The sequence below is a fragment of the Suncus etruscus genome, chromosome 10, assembly GCF_024139225.1.
Source record: "Suncus etruscus isolate mSunEtr1 chromosome 10, mSunEtr1.pri.cur, whole genome shotgun sequence".
In the NCBI taxonomy this organism is placed as follows: Eukaryota; Metazoa; Chordata; class Mammalia; order Eulipotyphla; family Soricidae; genus Suncus; species Suncus etruscus.
Window position 1 is genome coordinate 37,704,455 of NC_064857.1, and position 19,620 is coordinate 37,724,074.

Consider the following 19,620-nt stretch of genomic DNA (forward strand, 5'->3'; position numbering starts at 1 on the left):
AAAATAAAAAAGATTCCTCTAGGGCAGGGCCACGGCCCTCGGGCCACAAGTTTGAGACCCTTGGTTTAGAGAATTATGGCTAAGAATTTCAGTTATAGAATTACTTCTCTAAGCAGAAAGATTTAGCTTTTTACATGTTAAAAGACAAATTGAACAGAAAAAATTTAACATTAAACTCCATAGATAATATCACACAGGTAAAAGTAGTGTGTTAACTATAACAATAACACAATAACATACCCTAAGAATAAATATTTTTACCTAATGCTTATTGGAAATTTCCTAACAAAGCAGATGTTAAAACAAGTACACAAGCCATGAAAGCTAAGATGGCAGAGGAAATTCAGAGACAACTTCATAAATAAGTTTCAACATACAATTAATTATACATCAATATGTGTAGAAATGTATTACAGTATCTGTAGAAACTTTCTTGAGACAACTTGGAGGTTGCCATTTTAGCCAAATTGTAAGTAAAAAGCTTGAAAGCGGGGGGGGGGGGGGGGAAATCAACAATTCCACTTGAACTGATTACCAGAATTTCACAAGGAAAACTACTCCCATCAAAACAAGAGTAAGGGCCGGAGAGATAGCACAGCGGCGTTTGCCTTGCAAGCAGCGGATCCAGAACCTAAGGTGGTTGGTTCGAATCTCGGCATTCCATATGGTCCTTGGTGCCTGCCAGAAGCTATTTCTGAGCAGATAGCCAGGAGTAACCCCTGAGCGTCACCGGGTGTGGTCCAAAAGAAAAACAAAAACAAAAACAAAACAAGAGTAAACAAAAGGTGAAAACACATTAAGGAGGCAGAAAGCCTGCACAAAAACACTAATAAGACCAGTGTCTGTCAACTATAGAAAAACCTGATCTGTACTGACAAATTCAGTGTAGACAAGACAGAGCTGAAAATTCCAAGAAAACTCAAATCATCAGTAACCTCAAACTCCAGAAAATTTTATTTAGTTTTGTTTTGTTTGGAAATATCTGGCAATGTTCAGGGGACATACAAGGTGTCCAGTACGAACCTGGGTCAGCCATGTGCAAAGCAAAACACACTACCCCTCGTACAATTGATCCTCCTAGCCCCTAATGACTATCTCATTAGTTTGGATAAAGGTTCAATTTAGAGATATGTAACAAATTATTCTGACTTATGAACTACGCTTAACAAGGACATTTTGAGACTGAAGATATTAGTGCAGTGGGCAGGGCACCTGCCTTGCATTAGGCTCACTCAAATTCAATCCCTGGCATCCCATATGGCTCCTACTCTTCACCTGAAGTGATACCTTAGTGCAGACCCAGGAATAAGTTTTGAGCACCACTAGGTATGCACCCTCCAAATGAAAACATAAAAGTAAACTACTTGTCTTTCATTATGCATTCAATCTTCTCTCCCTAATGCTCTGGCTGGGTTTGTCCTTATAGTCTCCAATTTTTTTGTTTTGTTTTTTGGTCACACCCGGCAGCAATCAGGTGTTACTCCTGGCTCTACGCTCAGAAATTGCTCCTGGCAGGCTCGGGGGACCATATGGGATGCCGGGATTCAAAATCACTGTCCTTCTGCATACAAGGCAAACACTCTACCTAGTCTTCAATTTTTATATCTCCCCAAAAGTCTGCTGTGATTTCCATCACCTATACTGCAGAATTAGTAATGTGTACTTATAGAGCCATCTGTATTTGAGCATATCTAGAGTGATTTTAGTAATCAAAATGAAATAAAAGATATAAACAAAGAACCATAAAATCAGCATGTGAATTAGCAAGTCAATGTAATGATATTTTAGTCTCTGAGACTGAAAAAGCAAAGCCCTCTAATAATTTGGTTCAATAACGACTTTTTCCATTAGCAAGATCAACAATGAAACGAGAATCATTCACATTCACCGTACTCATTTTATAAACCATTAAAACAAATCACAATACAAACTCAAGTAGATATCCCCTAACATTGTATACTTTGTTTTTTTTTTGTTTTTGTTTTTGTTTTTTGTTTGTTTTTGGGTCACACCCGGCGGTGCTCAGGGGTTACTCCTGGCTGTCTGCTCAGAAATAGCTCCTGGCAGGCACGGGGGACCATATGGGACACCGGGATTTGAACCAACCACCTTTGGTCCTGGATCGGCTGCTTGCAAGGCAAACACCGCTGTGCTATCTCTCCGGGCCCACATTGTATACTTTGAAAGAAAGTGAACTGCTCAATCAGCCAAATGAAACTTCTAATTAGAGAAATTTCTACAACACAATGGAAATAAGAGTTGAAGATAAACCTGATGAAATTAATCATGGCAGTTTAATATCTTGGTTCATTAATATATGCAGTAATATGATGCAATAGAGGGGATTTGATACTCCTAAAATTTATGGGAACATAACCTCATAATAGACATTATTTTATGACAGACTAGAACTTTCTTTGCTCTCCAAGGTTTCAAACAGATTGTTGCTGTCTTCTTAGCTGTTTATTCTGGATATGGTAAGGAAAAAAGGAGGCTTTGCTGAAACATGAAATTCAAGACTTTGCATAATAGCTACTGCTATGGAAAAACTGGGCTCTGTGCCAACTATTTTCTTCTCTGCTATAAAATAGCTCTAACTCAAGCAGTTTCCAAAATAAACAACCTGAAGATAAGATAATACAATTCCATTCAAAGAAGGTCCAGGAGATAACCTGTATATCATCAGGAGAAGGGCCAGAATGGTGGCATAGCGCAAGTGGTAAGGCGTCTGCCTTGCCCAAGTTAGCCTAGGACGGACTGCGGTTATATCTCCCAGTGTCCATATGGTCCCCCACAGCAAGAGCAATTTCTGAGTGGATAGCCAGGAGTAATCCCTGAGAGTCCCCGGTTGTAGCCCAAAACCCCCCCACCCAAAAAAAAAGATATAGGGCTGTAAAGAGAGCTCAACCTCAATGGACTGAGTGATGGGGTCAGTCACAGTGATACTGCAGTGGGTAGGCTTTGCCTTGAATATAGCTGACCTAGATTCAATCCTCGGTATCCTATACAGTCCACCAAGCAGCACCAGAAGTAATTCTTGAGGCAGGACCAGAATTAACCCCTGATCATTGCCCAAACCCCCTGCCCTCAAAATCAAACAGACATGTCAATAGGTTGAGTGCATTTGCATGAAAGAGGCCAGGGATCAGTCCCTGAGCACTGCCAAGTAGGGCCCCCAAAATTTAAAGTTAATGTGCTTCCCACAGACTCCAGTGAAAATCACATGCCTTAGATATGTGAGGCTGTGTTAGATCACCTGGAACACACATACACACACACACACACACACACACACACACACACAATTTTTAAAGTGGGCAACAAATATATAATTGCATTATTTTATTTTTATTTATCTTTTTTTTGTTTTGTTTTTGGTTTTGGATTTTTGGGCCACACCCGGCGTTACTCAGGGGTTACTCCTGGCTGTCTGCTCAGAAATAGCTCCTGGCAGGCACGGGGGACCATATGGGACACCGGGATTCGAACCAACCACCTTGGGTCCTGGATCGGCTGCTTGCAAGGCAAACACCGCTATGCTATCTCTCCGGGCCCTTTATTTATCATTTTGTCTTTTAGCAACATCAAGCAGTGCTCAGGGATTACACCTACTGGTGCTTTGGAAACTATATATGGTGCTGGGGATCAAATGGGATTGGCCACATAAAAGGCAAGCAGCTTTCCCTGTACTATTTCTCTGGCCTCTAAAAATGTTTTAAGTAAAATCTAACAACAAAAAAAGTAAAATCTAACACTAGATTTTGTCTGTTTGTTTGGTTTTGGGCCACACTTGGTGGCGCTCCAGAATTACTCCTGGCTCTGCACTCAGAAATGGCTCCAGGCAGGATCAGAGGACCATATGGGATGTTGGGAATCTAAAATGGGTACATCCTGGGTCAGCTGCATGCAAGGCAAACACCCTACCGCTGTGCTATAGTTCCGGCCATGTGAGATTGTTTTTAAATAATTTGCTGCTCTGTGTTCTCAAAAAAATACTAGGGGGAGGGGCCAGAGCGGTGGTACAAGTAGTAGGGCGTTTGCCTTGCTAGCACTAACCTATGATGGAAAGAGGTTCGATCCCCCGGTGTCCCATATAGTCCCAAGTCAGGGGTGATTTCTGAGTGCATAGCTAGGAATAACCCGAGTGTCACTGAGTGTGACCCCCCCCAAAAAAAAATTAGGGGGGAGATCCCACCTGCTGGTGCTGAGGAGATCATATGGGATGCTGGGGAATGAACTCAGATTGGCTGTGTGCAAGGTAAGTGCCCTTATTGCGTGTATCTATATATGTGCTCATTGGCCTCATAAACACAGTTACTGTATGCACATAAAACCTGCAGCTCCTCTCCAGATGTGGAGTTTCCTATTACCATGCTGGGTTGTGTACTGGGGATCTCTCTATCTTTGGAGAAGCCTCTCAAGGGAAGTGTTCTCTCTTGAGCACCGTTACTCTTTCCCTTTCTTATCCCCTCCCTCCCCTTCCTCAGAATATCTAAATAAAAACTTAATTTACCTCAAAATAATTAGGGGAGGGGGCCAGAGCGATGGCACAAATGGTAGGGTGTTTGCCTTGCACACACTAACGAATCGTGGTTCGATCCCCCAGCGTCCCATATGGTCCTCCAAGTCAGGAGTGATTTCTGAGCGCATAGCCTGAGCATCACCGGGTGTGACCCCCCCCCCCAAAAAAAAGGGACACAAACACCTAAGGATGCACATAAGCAAGGCTGCACTCTAATCCTGGAAATATAATGAAATATTTAAAATATTTAAAGGTAATATTTTCTTTGACTTAAACATTGACTTATGTTTTCAAAAGATAGTCAGCAAAGTTGTCCTTATAACAGAGAATACATTAAGCAGTTATAGTATTGCTACCAGTATAAAAGTATTCTTAGTACTTTTGGTAAATATTTAGAAATAATTCAACAATGAAAATAGATGTAAAAGAATCTGAGAGTCAGGAAAATATATCGTCTGGCCCCGGCTTTATATATATATTTCCTAGTTTTGGGGCTACACTCAGCAGTACTCGGGAATTACTCCTGGTTCTGTGCTCAGAAATCACTCCTGGCAGGCTCAGGGGATACGAGATGCCGGGATTGAACCCAGGTCAGCTGTGTGCAAGGCAAACACCCTACCCACTCAGCTGTCATTCCACACCTCCCCCCCCATGCATTCCTAATTGTACTTTTAAGTGGTATCTGCTTAAGCTTATAGTTTTTTCTCCCACATCAACAAAGTTATTGAGAACATCAATGACTTGTGCTGATAAAAAAAATGCAAATGTGGGGAACCCAGTTTCAAACCTTGACACTGAAAGCTTCTTAGAGTACCATCAGGAGCAACCCCAAGCATTAAGCCAAGAGTAGTTCCTGACCACTGGCAGATATAGCCCCAAAACCAAAAGTTAAAATAAATTACAACATAAGACTATATTAAAAGCATAAGTATGGGGCCGGAGAGATAGCATGGAGGTAAGGCGCTTGCCTTTCATGTAGAAGGTTCAAATCCCGGCATCCCATATGGTCCCCCGTGCCTGCCAGGAGTGATTTCTGAGCGTGGAGCCAGGAGTAACCCCTGAGCACTGCTGGGTGTGACCCAAAATCCAAAATAAAATAAAATAAAAGCATAAGTATATGATTTGGAAGTATCAAATACAGCCTTAGAATTCAGAGAATATGGGGCCGGAGAGATAGCATGGAGGTAAGGCGTTTGCCTTTCATGCAGGAGGTCATGGTTCAAATCCCAGAGTCCCATATAGTCCCCTGTGCCTGCCAGGAGCAATTTCTGAGCCTGGAGCCAGGAATAACCCCTGAGCACTGCCGGGTATGACCCAAAAACCACCCACACACACACCCACACCCACCCAACCACCCACCCACACCCACCCACACACAAGACCCAAAAACCACACACACACACACACACACACACACACACACACACATGCGTGTGCGCGCGCGTCCAGAGAATATTTTCCTATGTACTCATGTTCCTCCTTTCTCTACTTATTTTCTTTCTCTTGGGGGGGGGGGGGGTGGGCCACACCTGTTGACGCTCAGGGATTACTCCTGGCTATGTGCTTAGAAAGCGCCCGGCTTGGAAGACCATATGGGATGCTGGAGATCGAACCACAGTCTGTCCTAGGATAGCGTACGCAAGGCTGACATCTTACCACTTGTGCCACCACTCTGGCCCCATCTCTACATATTTTCATAACTAAAATACTTTTCTTCTTCCCTTTTTTTTTTTTTAGCAATTTGTGACCCTTTTTCCTGTTTTTTCTTTCTTTTCTTTTCTTTTGTTTGTTTTGGAGCCACCTCCAGAAGTGCAGGGCTTACTCCTGATTCTGGACTTAGGAATCACTTCTGGTGGTGCTTAGATGACCATATGAGTCATATATAGATCAAATCCAGCTTGGTTTCATACAAGACAAGTGCCCTACCCACTTTACTATCACTCTGGTCCCTACATTTTTTGTTTATATCTCAGATAAAGTTTACTTCTTGAAGTTAAAACAAACAAAAGGAAGAGTATGCTTTAAAGATAACTCCTCAATTTCCCAAACCATCAAAATTAACAGAGCTTGAAAAGAGATTAGAGATGTTCCTCTGCCTTTAGCTTCTAATGTTCAGTGTTTGCAGGTTGGTTTGTTTGAGTCTTCTGTAGTCCTTTATTAAAAAAAAAAAATCCCTAAACAGAAACAAATCACATTCTTTCAGCAGCCCCAATTAAACCACACATCAAAAAAGGGAAAGGTTTAAAAATAGGTATCATAAAAGAGTACAGCAGGGTAAGGCTTGAAAACTAACCCAGATCTAATCCCGGGACCGTGTCAAGCCTGTGAATCTCTAAGTAGTCATTCTTGAAAGCACAGCCAGGAGTTAAATTCTGAGTGCCACTGTGTGTGGTCAAAAAGCAAAATAAAAGAAGCAAACACAAATAAAAATAGATGCCATCTATTTCACTGTTTTTACTATGAAAGCTACTACTGAATCTCATGGCTGTTAGGATCATCTTTCTGCTTTCACATATATTCTCACATGTTAGTAATTCAATGCAGCTTCACTGAAAATAGCTAAAATATTCTAGTGTATTTATCTACCATCTGTGCATTTGTGTCAAGATGCTTTTAAGCAATGCCTAAATTCTGATTTCCCAATATAGTGATAGAATTCTGTACTGCAAAGGTATATGTATATATACCTCCAGCTGACCTGGAGATGATTTCATGAAACAAAGGTAAAATATACATAGTATATAAAGTTCAATGTTTAAAAATAAAAGTAAAGAGCAGGGACAAAGAGACAGCATAGAGATTAAAACAAACGCCATGCCAGTTTGATTCTAGGATCAAATGCCCTCCTTTCTCCAGTACTACTAGGTACACCCCACAAAACACCCCAAATATTTTAAGAGTGTCCAAGTAACCCCCAGTACCACAGGGCCCAAGTGTCACTGTATCCCCGGGCAGTTATGTCAAATTCTCAGCATCAGTGGCTAAAAATCACTATAAGGGCCTTCCTTCCTTATGAAAATGGAGAAGAAAGAGAGCAAACTTAATAATTCAATTTCTATTTTCTTGGGCTAGAGAGAGTACAACAAATAGGGCACTTGCCTATGCATAGCCAAACCCCAATTTGAATCTGGCACCACACACAGGGTCACAAAGCCAGAAGTAAGCTCTGGGCACTCCTGGATATGACCCAAAAACCAAAAGTAAGTAATTTTAAAATACTTTTTCTAAAATAAGTCTGGTTACTATTTTACTCTAACAATATTTAGCACCTAAATATTGACATTATCTTGACTTTTTTGTCTTTTAAAAAGTTTTCTTTCCCCACCTTCCCTTTGCTGTTTTTTAAATAACCAGATCACATACATGCTTGAATGTGTGGCTCACATACTGACAATGGTGCTGCTTTCAATCTGGGGTTCACATTCTCTCTTTTGGGGGGGGGTCAGATTCAGCGGCACTCAGGAGTTACTCCTGGTTCTGCACTCAGAAGTCACTCCTGGCAGGCTCGGGGGACCATATGGAATGCTGGGATTGGAACCAGGGTCCATCCTGTCTTGGCCGCATGCTAGGCAAACGCCTTACCACTGTGCTTTTGCTCAGGCCCCCTCTGGGCTTCACATTCTGTAATATAGTAATGACCCATGGAGATAGGTCACTATTGTCCTTATATGTTCTCTGGGGGCTCCTAGCCACAAAGTTTACATATCTATTATTGAGGTACAATGCCAGAGTTCACACAATTTAAATTTGGTGTCCTCACACACTTGGCTGTGCTATTCCAGAGGTCAGATACTCAGTGCAGTACCGGCAGTTCTAGTCAGCAGAAAAACCGGAACTTGTATATAACATATATGGGGCATGGGGCTGGAGAGAGGGCAAAGTGGTAGGGCGTTTGCCTTGCATGCAGCCAGCCCAGGATAGACGGTGGTTCGAATCCCGGGATCCCATATGGTCCCCTGAGCCTGTCAGGAGCAATTTCTGAGTGCAGAGCCAGGAGTGACCCGAGTGCTGCCAGGTGTCAGAGAGAAATGAACTTGCTACCATCCACATGTGATACTCTAACAAGAGCACTACCAGGAGTGATCTATGACCACAGAGCCAGCAGTAGGCCCTGAATATTGCTGTGTGCATAGCCCGCAAACCAAGAAATATAAAAAAACTTTTATCTGAGGCCAGAGTGATAATACAGCAGGTAGGACATTTTGCCTTGCAATGGCCAACCCAATTTGATTTCCAGCATCCCCCAAGCCTGCCAGGAGTGATTTCTGAGTGCAGAGCCAGAAGTAACCCCTAAAGGCTGCCAGGTGTGGCCCCCCCCAAAAAATCTAAACTTTATCTAACTGAATAAAGTTAAATCCAATTTTGTTATATATAATGATAAAAACAAAACAGACCTATGTTTATGTGAGAATGAATCAAGAAGAATACTGGAAAAGAAAACTATAACAGTGGTGGTGGGATAAGGTAAACTGGGAGAAGGGGTCCTGAAAAGTGGTAGTGTTATGCATTAGCAACAGTACAGTAAATCACAGTGCCTAAAAGTATAAAAAATGTGCCTGTGCCTGTAATAAAGGCAGGCTGGTAGGTGGGAAGAAAATAAGGAGGGAGATGGACACCAGTGAAGAGATTGGTGTTGGAACATTGATGCCCGAAATGCAGTCATGAATAACTTTATAATCTATGGTGACTAAATAAAATTAAAAGGGGGGCAGAGTATAGTGGGTAGGACATTTGCTTACCCTGCATGTGGTCAACCCAGGTTCAATCTAACATCCCATATAGTCCCCTAAACACTGCTTGAATGATCCTTGAGTGAGCATCATCAGGTGTGGTCCAAAAACAAAATGAAAAAGAAAATGGAACACAAAAGCCCTACAAAATATTGACATCTTTCATATATCTGGAGCAAGATATATCAAATGACATTGCAAAAAAGTGTCAAAAATCCTGAAGTCATAAAAATCAGAAAAAACTAAAAAGTACTGAACAGCTAAATTAAATAAATTCTGGGCTGGACAGATAGCACTGCAGGTAGGAATCTTGCCCTCCCTATGCAAGAGTAAATCCATTCCTGACCTCAAAGCCAAGCAAGCTGCTGAAATCATTCTATTTAGACTGGTGTTAGGAAGGAGTAAGATCTCTGGAGGTTCCACATCACTAAGTTTTACAGTATTGACAGCCCAGTAGAAGCATGACAGATTAGATGAGAAAGTTAAATAGATGAGAAAGCCCACTAAATGGGGCCCGAGTGACAGCACAGCTGTAGGGCATTTGGCTTGCATGCTGCCGACCCAGGATGGACCTGGGTTCCCTGGCATCCCATATGGTCCCCTGAGCTTGCCAGAAGTAATTTCTGCACCCAAAGCCAGGAGTAACCCCCGAAGCGCAGCTGAGTGTGGGCCCCCCTCCAAAAAAAAAGCACACTAAACTCAATGAGCAAAAACAGTAAGCTCAACTACCAAACAGCTCAGTAAATCCTCATGACTTTAATAACTCATTGTGAGATACAACAAATTTTCTTCAACAATTATTTTTTGATAAATTCATTTGCCATTCTATTGTAACAAACAATAAAAATATTTTGTCAGGCCCGGAGAGATAGCACAGCGGCGTTTGCCTTGCAAGCAGCCGATCCAGAACCTAAGGTGGATGGTTCGAATCCCGGTGTCCCATCTGGTCCCCCGTGCCTGCCAGGAGCTATTTCTGAGCAGACAGCCAGGAGTAACCCCTGAGCACCGCCGGTGTGGCCCAAAAAAAAAAAAAAAAATTTGTGTCAGGGCCGGAACGATGGCGCAGTGCGAAAGGTGTCTGCCTTGCACACGCTAGCCTAGGACGGGCCACAGTTTGATCCCCTGGCATCCTATATGGTCCCCCAAGCCAGGGGCGACTTCTGAGAGCATAGCCAGGAGTAACCCCTTGAGCTTCACTGGGTGTGGCCCATATCTCCCCCTCAAATTTGTGTCTGCTAAGGAGGAGGTTTGTGGTGGGTCAAAAAGTGGGAACAATAGTGTAGGGAAGTTCACACTAGTAGTGATAGGATTTGCGTAGGAATATGGGATAACTAAAACAATTATATTATGAACAATTTTGTAAATCACGGTGTTTCAAACAGTAATAAAATAGAACCCTTAGGGGAAAATGCAGAGCATTATATTTGGCAGTAATTTCTTGTATATAACATCAAACACATAGCAATGAGGAAAACATAAATTGAAGTTTTTCAAAATTGAAAACCTTGGTGTACCACTATCAAGACAGTGAAAGTGAAAAGACAATCCATAAAATTAAATAAAATTATCCTGAACTTTTTTTTTTGGTTTTTGGTTTTTGGCTTTTGGGCCACACCCGGCAATGCTCAGGAGTTACTCCTGGCTGTCTGCTCAGAAATAGTTCCTGGCAGGCACTGGGAACCATATGGGACACCGGGATTCAAACCAACCACTTTGGTCTTGGATCGGCTGCTTGCAAGGCAAACGCTGCTGTGCTATCTCTCCAGGCCCTATCCTGAACTTTATACAAAATATATAAAGAACTCTGAAAAAGGAGCAAAAATGTGTAAAATACATAAATATCTGAAGAAAGCCTTCTCCGGTGTCAAAAAAGTATGCTAAGGGCTGGAGTGATAGTATAATAGGTAATGGGCTTCCTTTGCACATAGTCAACCTTGTTCAATTCCCAGCATCCCATATGGTCCCCTCAAAACTGGTAGGAATGATTCTTGAATGCAAAGCCAGGAGTAAACTTTGAGCACTGCTGGGTGTGCCTCCAAAACCAAAACAGAACATGTTAAGCATCATGAGTCATCCAGAAAATGCAAATCAAAAGCAGCATGAGACATAAAACCTCATAACCTTGAAAAAGGCCATTATTTAAAACACAAACAATAGCATAAAATATGAACAGGTACTGATGAATATTTGGAGAATTTGTAACCTGAATGATAACAGAAACATAAAATTGTACAGCTGCTCTGAATATTTCTCAAAAAACTAAACATATTTACCCAAATGCTCTGGCAACTCCACTCCAATATTCAAATGAATTAGAGAGGGAGGAATTAGTCAACAAGGCCTTGTATCTGTGTTCTGTTCAACTGCATCCTTCTGCCTCCTATTCAATACCCAGCACCACATATGGTCCCCCACAAGTACCACAAGGGGCCATTTCTAAACACACAGCCAGTAAATAGCCCCTAAAAAGTATTAATGTGGCTTCAAACATGCCAAAACTCTTCTGTCTCTCCTTGTAGTGCATGTTATTTTTTAGGTGTGGACTGTACCTCTTGTGAAGTACTAACTGAAGACACTCTGGTGTTCATCGTGGCTGATACAAGTCTGAGGAAGGGGTCAAGATTGAGAATAAGGATCACAATAATTTACAGGTGACAAATCAGGATGACTCTATGCTATCATTTAAGATTAAAAAACATACACTACTTAGTAAACTAATGAAAGTTTATTGTGACCTATTTAACCAGGATTTGTCAACAACAAAGACCAGACTCCCAATTTGATGGGCAGCCAATCTATGAAATAGAGGATAAAAACAGAATTGATGTATTCCAGCAGCAAACAGACAGTTCCCTAAAAAAAAGGGAACCAGCTACTTCAATCCAGAACTCAGTTCCCCCAAACTAAGAAGACATTCACAATTAGGAAACCACAATTTGGTTTTACCACATCCTGGCAACTACAATAGTTTTTTTCTTTCACTTTTTCCTTATGCATTCCTTTATTGTACATAAAGTTTCTGGAGTATATACACAAGCATACTACATTAAAGAAAGGGGAAAAAATGTTAACAGCATGCTTTGACATCAAAGGAAGATAAAATGGGGGAAAATAATTGATTTTGTCCAAATGCCCCCTTCTCCATTGTGGCACGTCATTCAACTCTTTATATACCAGTACATTATACTGATTTCAATGTTTAACATAAAAGAGTGTATATATGAGTGTATAAAAAATTTTCTTTGGGGCGGGGGTCATACCCGGCAGATCTCAGGGGTTACTTCTGGCTTTACGCCCAGAAATCGCTCCTGGCAGGCACAGGGAACCATATGGGATGCCGGGATTCGAACCACCATCCTTCTTCATGCAAGGCAAATGCCTTACCTCCATGCTATCTTTCCGGCTCCATATATATAATCTTACATAGCTTATCTGATTAGAAAAGTTTAATGATTTTCATTAATCATTATAAAACCTAGGACCAATTTATAATCTTTTGTTATATGTAGCTGTTAAAGGTAGAGAAATCTTGCTTTAATCAGGGATAAAAGAAATGAATCCTGGGGGCCGCAGTGGTTCGCTAACCTAGGATGGACCTCAGTTCAATCCCCCAGTGTCCCATATGGTCCCCCGAGCCAGGAGCGATTTACGAGCACATAGCCAGGAGTGACCCCTGAGCATCATCAGGTGTGGCCCAAAAACCAGGGAAATAGTTATTCATTCATAAAAAAAAAAAAAAAATCAGATACTGACTAAATCATAGGTGAGCCAGACCAAAACCAGATAAATAGGGGCTGAAGAGCTAAGTACAGCAAGTAGAGTGCTTACTTCTATGAGGCCAACCTGGGTTCAATCTGACATCCCACATGCCCCTCCTGAGAAATGCCAGGAGTAATTTCAGAGTAAAGAGCCTGGTGTAAGCCCTGAACATCACGTAGTGTGGCCCCCCAAAATTAAAAAGGACAAATAATAGTACGAATCCACCTAAAAGAGGCACACTGATAACAGGCAGAAAAACAGAAGTTACCAAGATTTAAGGGAAGAGCAATGGGCAATTAATTGTTTTAATAGTTACAGATCTGGTGTCTCGATGTCTTCAGGAAGGTTTTGGGGTTAAAAAAAAAATAGTAGTTACCTGGAAGAAATGGATAAATTCTTGGACTCTTATAATCTTCCACAGTTGAAGGAAGAGGATGTAGCATATCTAAACACACCCATCTCCATTGATGAAATTAAAACGGTAATCAAATGTCTGCCCAAAAACAAAAGCCCAGGCCCAGATGGATTCACTAATGAATTCTTTCAAACTTTCCAAGAGGAACTACTACCAATCCTGGCAAGACTCTTTCATGAAATTGAACAAACAGAAACACTTCCAAATAGCTTTTATGAAGCCAACATCACCTTGATACCTAAACCAGACAGAGATGCTACGAAAAAAGAAAATTACAGACCAATATCGCTGATGAATGCAGATGCAAAGATCCTCAACAAAATCTTGGCAAATAGGATTCAATGCCTCATTAAGAAGATCATCCACTATGATCAAGTAGGTTTCATCCCAGGAACGCAAGGATGGCTTAACATCCGTAAATCTATCAATATAATACACAACATAAACAACAAGAAAAATAAAAACCACATGATCATATCAATAGATGCAGAGAAAGCATTTGATAAGATCCAACACCCATTCTTGATCAAAACTCTCAGCAAGATGGGAATGGAAGGAACCTTTCTCAATATAGTTAAGGCCATCTACCATAAGCCAGTGGCAAACATTATCCTCAATGGAAAAAAACTAAAAGCCTTCCCTCTGGCACAAGACAAGGCTGTCCTCTCTCACCACTCCTATTCAACATAGCACTGGAAGTACTTGCTATAGTGATTAGGCAAGAAAAAGATATCAAGGGAACCCAGATAGGAAAGGAAGAGATCAAGCTCTTGCTGTTTGCAGATGACATGATACTCTACCTAGAAAACCCTAAAGTCTCTACCAAAAAGCTTCTAGAAACAATAGACTCATATAGCAAGGTGGCAGGCTACAAAATTAACACACAAAAATCAATGGCCTTTCTATACACCAATAGTAATAAGGAAGAAATAGACATTAAGAAAACAACCCCATTCACAATAGTGCCACACAAACTCAAATATCTTGGAATCAACTTGACTAAAAATGTGAAGGACCTATACAAAGAAAACTATAAAAAAAACTCTGCTCCAAGAAATAAGAGGGGACACGTGGAAATGAAAACGCATACCCTGCTCATGGATTGGCAGGATTAACATCATCAAAATGGCAATACTCCCCAAGGCATTATACAGATTTAATGCGATCCCTCTAAAGATACCCATGACATTCTTCAAAGTGGATCAGGCACTTTTGAAATTCGTTTGGAACAATAAACACCCTAGAATAGCTAAAGCAATCATTGGGAAAAAGAATATGGGAGGAATAACTTTCCCCAACTTTAAACTGTACTACAAAGCAATAGTTATCAAAACAGCATGGTATTGGAATAAGGACAGGTCCTCAAATCAGTGGAATAGGCTTGAATATTCAGAAAATGTTCCCCAGACATACAATCACCTAATTTTCGATAAAGGAGCAGGAAATACTAAATGGAGCAGGGAAAGCCTCTTCAACAAGTCGTGTTGTGAATAGTGGATAGCCACTTGTAAAAAATTGAATTTAGGGGCCGGAGAGATAGCATGGAAGTAAGGTGTTTGCCTTTCATGCAGGAGGTCATCGGTTCGAATCCCAGCGTCCCATATGGTCCCCCGTGCCTGCCAGGAACAATTTCTGAGCCTGGAGCCAGGAATAATCCCTGAGCACTGCCGGATGTGACCCAAAAACCACAAAAAAAAAAAAATTGAATTTAGACCCCAAGCTAACATTTTACGAAGGTAAAATCCAAATGGATTAAAGACCTCGATATCAGACCCAAAACCATAAGATATATTGAACAACACATAGGCAAAACACTCCAGGACATTGAGACTACAGGCATCTTCAAGGAGGAAACTGCACTCTCCAAGCAAGTGAAAGCAGAGATTAACAGATGGGAATATATTAAACGGAGAAGCTTCTGCACCTCAAAGGAAATAGTGCCCAGGATACAAGAGCCACCCACTGAGTGGGAGAAACTATTCACCCAATACCCATCAGATAAGGGACTAATCTCCAAAATATACAAGGCACTGACAGAAATTTACAAGAAAAAAAACATCTAATCCCATCAAAAAATGAGGAGAAGAAATGAACAGACACTTTGACAAAGAAGAAATACAAATGGCCAAAAGACACGTGAAAAAATGCTCCACATCACTAATCATCAGGGAGATGCAAATCAAAACAACGATGAGATACCACCTCACACCCCAGAGAATGGCACACATCACAAAGAACGAGAATAAACAGTGTTGGCGGGGATGTGGAGAGAAAGGAACTCTTATCCACTGCTGGTGGGAATGCCGTCTAGTTCAATCTTTATGGAAAGCAATATGGAAATTCCTCCAAAAACTGGAAATCGAGCTCCCATACGATCCAGCTATACCACTCCTAGGAATATACCCTAGGAACATAAAAATACAATACAAAAACCCCTTCATTACACCTATATTCATTGCAGCACTATTTACCATAGCAAGACTATGGAAACAACCCAGATGCCCTTCAAAAGACGAATGGCTAAAGAAACTGTGGTACATATACACAATGGAATATTATGCAGCTGTCAGGAGAGATGAAGTTATGAAATTTTCCTATACATGGATGTACACGGAATCTATTATGCTGAGTGAAATAAGTCAGAGAGAGAGAGAAAAACGCAGAATGGTCTCACTCATCTATGGGTTTTAAGAAAAATGAAAGACATTCTTGCAATAATAATTTTCAGACACAAAAGAGAAAAGAGCTGGAAGTTCCAGCTCACCTCAGGAAGCTCACCACAAGAGTGATGAGTTTAGTTAGAGAAATAACTACATTTTGAACTGTCCTAATAATGAGAATGTATGAGGGAAATGGAGAGCCTGTTTAGAGTACAGGCAGGGGTCGGGTGGGGAGGAGGGAAACTTGGGACATTGGTGATGGGAATGTTGCACTGGTGAAGGGGGGTGCTCTTTACATGACTGAAACCCAAACACAATCATGTATGTAATCAAGGTGTTTAAATTAAAAAAAAATTATTCAGTTGTGCTATAACATGTCTACCAAGAAAGAGTTGGTTGAACTTTATTTAATTCTGAAAATTAAAAACTATAATCTGGTCTAGTCCATTATGCTTGTTAAAAAAAAAAAAAAGTAGTTACAGATCTGTCAAAAATTTTCTTTATTTATTTAATTTGGTTTTTGGGTCACAACCGGCAGTGCTCAGGGGTTACTCCTGGGTATTTGCTCAGAAATTGCTCCTGGCAGGCTCGGGGACCATATGAGATGCTGGGATTCGAACCACCGTCCTTCTGCATGCAGGGCAAATGCCCTGCCTCCATGCTATCTTCTATTAGGCCCTGTCTATCAAGAACTTTAAAAAGTTTTAGAGGCATGGGGCCAGAGAGATAGCATGGAGGCAAGTGTGTGTGTGTGTGTGTGTGTGTGTGTGTGTGTGTGTGTGTGTGTGTGTGTGTGTGTTACAGGACAGAGAGATAGCATGGAGACAAGTGCATGTGTGTGTGTGTGTGTTACAGAAAGAGCAGAAATGATCAGTGTGTGTGTGTGTGTGTGTGTGTGTGTGTGTGTGTGTGTTACAGAAAGAGCAGAAATGATCAATAAGGTATCTACCTTGTATACGGCTGACCGGATTAGATCCCTGGCACCCCATACAGTCCCTACCAGGAGATATTCTGGGGCCAGAGAGATAGCATGGAGGTAAGGGTGTGGTGTGGTGTGTGTGTGTGTGCGTGTGTGTGTGTGTGAGAGATTCTTAGTGCAGAGCCAGGGTTCACACCTGAGTACTGCCAGGTATGTGACCCCAAAACTATATATATATATATATACACACACATACATACATATATACACATATGCATATATATGAGTGTATACATAAAATGGATATTATTGTACAAGATTGTGAATGCAATAAATATTGATTTTATTTTACTGGTTTGTTTTTGGTTTAAAGAGCCAAACCCCATAGTTCTCAGGAGGTTCTCCTGGCAGTACTTAGGGAACTATGCCATAACCTTTAGTTATATTTTCCAACCTATATTTACATTTTATGGTTCTGAGAAGTGGTTTTTTTATAGAAAGTGAGGGGAGGCCACACTCAGAACAGTATGGGAATCTTTATATTTTAAATGGTCAAAACAAAACATTTTATGAGCCAGATAATTAGCAATTAGCAATAGGTTGAGCACATATTTTACATACAAGAGCAACACATGGTTTCTGAGCACTATCAGGAACAATTTCCAAGAACAAACCTGGAAGGAGTCTCTGAATTCCACCAGGTTTAGCCCAAAGAAAAAAACCAAAAGCTGAATACTTTATATTTACCACAATTTTTTAAAATGTACTAAAAGCCCAATAATTGATCCAATAATTTAACACACTAATGCTGATGCATAGCAGTAGTGCTCACACGTGGATATAGCTTAATTAACACGAATTGCAGTGCCAACACCAAAGTATTAAATTATACAATATGGGGGTGGGAGAGGTAGCACAGCTGTGTTTGCCTTGCAAGCAGCCGACCCAGGACCTAAGGTGAATGAATCCTGGTGTCCCATATGGTCCCCCATGCCTGCCAGGAGCTATTTCTGAGCAGATAGCCAGAAATTACCCCTGAGCACCGCTGGGTGTGGCCCCCAAAAATTTTTTTTACACAATTTGTTTCTGCGTCTATCTTTGGGTTTGGGAGAGCCGTTGCTGTCAATGCTTGGAGGTTAATTCCAATTCTGAGCTCAGCAATGGTTCCCAGTGCTACTTTGCTCCATATAAAAGGATGCACTCAGCCCTTAAGATAGCTCTCCAGCCCTACACTATACATTTAGAATGAATGTATTGTCTTGTACATAAATTCTATCTCAATAAAATTTTTTTTCCCTCTTTTTGGGTCACACCCGGCAGTGCTCAGGGGTTACTCAAGAAATCGCCCCTGGCAGGCATGGGGGACTATATGAGATGATGCTGGGATTCGAACCACCGTCCTTCTGCATGAAAGGCAAATGCCTTACCTCCATGCTATCTCACCAGCCCCTCAATAGATTTTCTTTATAACTAGCATAACCACCTAATTATTTTGGTTTAGGGGTCACACCCAACTGATGTTCAGGGCTTACTCTGGGTGCTGTGCTTATGGCACCAATGCAGTATTAGGGACAGAACTGGGATTGACCTTGTATCAGACAAGTAACTTATACTTCCTATACTATCTATACAGCATTAAAGATATTTAAGGTATTCATGTTATACTGAGTCAGCACTGACAATAAACCAAGACTATACTGTAAATATCTTGTACATACATCTCGGTTTATACTTGGGTGAGTTTATTAAGTGACACTGAAAATCAAGAAACTGCCTTTTTAAATAATATTTTTAATATTACCCTAAAAATTACACTACTAGGGGCCAGAGAGAGCAGTGCGTAAAGTGCTTGCCTTGCACATGGTCACCAGAATTCATTCTCTGATACCACACAGGGTTCCCTGAGCCCCATCAGGAATTATCTTTGAACAAAGAGGACTAAAACCTGATTGTTGCTATGCATAACCCAAAACTACAACCAGAAAATATAGGCATACTTATTCCACACTGTCAATGAAAAAACAAGAGATAAAGAAGTAAACCAAGCCCATGCTCTACACACAAATTTTGAAGAACCGGGGTAAGAGCGATAGCACAGTGGTAGGGGGTTTGCCTTGCAGACGGCCAACCCAGGACAACCCTGAGTTCAATTCCCGGTATCCCACATGGTCCCCCAAACCTGCCAAGAGTGATTTTTGAGCACAGAGCCAGGAGTTATCCTTGAGCACTAAGTGTGGCCAAAAAGCAAAAGAAAAAATTTAAATTAAAAAGAGTAAATCTGAGTGCTGCCAGGTGTGGCTCAATAACAAAACAAAAAATTTTGAAGAACCAATTCAGAAAATAATAATATATTCAACTTTTATGCTACAGTAACTTATAAAAATACAAATCAACATTCACCAGCAGTTAAGTAGAAACCTGCATTATATTACAATTGCTTGTGGCAAAAAACTACTTAGATATTTAAAATAAGTACATATGGACAGGGAGATAGCACAGTGGATAAGGTACTTACTTGCCTTTTATGTGACCAACCAAGGTACAATCCCCAGCACCCCAGGAGAAACTGTTGCAGAGAGACAGGAATAAGTCCTGACGGGAGCCTATCCCCTCAA

General features: G+C 41.1%; 2 protein-coding genes across 3 annotated transcripts in view; both read right to left on the reverse strand.

The window, feature by feature from the left end:
* The window catches only part of LOC126020739 (farnesyl pyrophosphate synthase-like), a 340,408-nt gene that overhangs the window by 250,912 nt on the left and 69,876 nt on the right, over nucleotides 1-19,620 (reverse strand). The gene's annotated exons all lie outside the window — the stretch shown is intronic.
* ASH1L (ASH1 like histone lysine methyltransferase) overlaps nucleotides 1-19,620 on the reverse strand; it is a 178,512-nt gene that overhangs the window by 130,503 nt on the left and 28,389 nt on the right.